This window comes from Lagopus leucura, unplaced genomic scaffold (assembly GCF_019238085.1).
Source record: "Lagopus leucura isolate 7727_CA_CO unplaced genomic scaffold, USGS_WTPT01 236-5_obj-0_obj, whole genome shotgun sequence".
NCBI lineage: Eukaryota > Metazoa > Chordata > Aves > Galliformes > Phasianidae > Lagopus > Lagopus leucura.
The window spans coordinates 33,625-34,299 of NW_024967790.1; the positions used below are offsets into that span (position 1 = coordinate 33,625).

Genomic DNA, 675 nt, shown 5'->3' on the forward strand with positions numbered 1-675 from the left:
CCCCCCCCCCCCCCCCCCCAGTCCAGCTCCATGTCTTTTTCCTCCCAGTGTGACACAGGTCAGAGAGCATCGCCCGCAGGCACTGGGATCTGCAGCCCCACATTGTGCAGCGTGGGAAGATGGGGCTGAGGGTAGAGATGTGGCTCCTGCAGTGTCCCCACCAGGGACACAGAGCCCGGGCCTCACAGCTGCTATCTCTGCCCTGGTGCTTCCTACACCATGGGCTGACGCGTTTCCTTCGGGGTTGTGAGCATCGTGGGGACACTGTGGGGATAGGGACAGGGATGGGGACAAGGATGGGGACAAGGATGGGGACAGGATCCACTTAGTGTCAGCTCTAGGGTCTGCAGTGTCACCGCTCCATCCCACGCTCCCCCTACCATTCCCATGCCAGCATCCCTAGGGCACCCCAGAGCCCCCCAACAGAGGACCAGGACCCCCCTTGGCCACCCCAGTGGGTCTCCAACCCCGGGACCGCGCTCACCAGGACTCTCACCTGGCCGGGCCGGGCCGGGACAGGACCGAATAGGACGGGACGGGGCCGTGGCTGCCAGAGCTGTGCGTGCTGGAAGCTCAGCGCGGCCGTCGGAAGCAGAGGGAGGGCCTGGAGCTGCTCTCAGGAAGTTTGGACTCAGAGACAACTACGGAAAAGAGGAAAAAAAAAAAAAAAAGAAA

General features: G+C 62.8%; 1 protein-coding gene across 1 annotated transcript in view; it reads right to left on the reverse strand.

The window, feature by feature from the left end:
• PEAR1 (platelet endothelial aggregation receptor 1) overlaps positions 1-602 on the reverse strand; it is an 8,750-nt gene extending 8,148 nt beyond the window's left edge. The window contains 1 exon segment of the mRNA XM_042894079.1: positions 497-602. The gene's annotated coding sequence lies outside the window, so the exon portion shown is untranslated.
• Between the last annotated feature and the right edge of the window lie 73 nt (positions 603-675).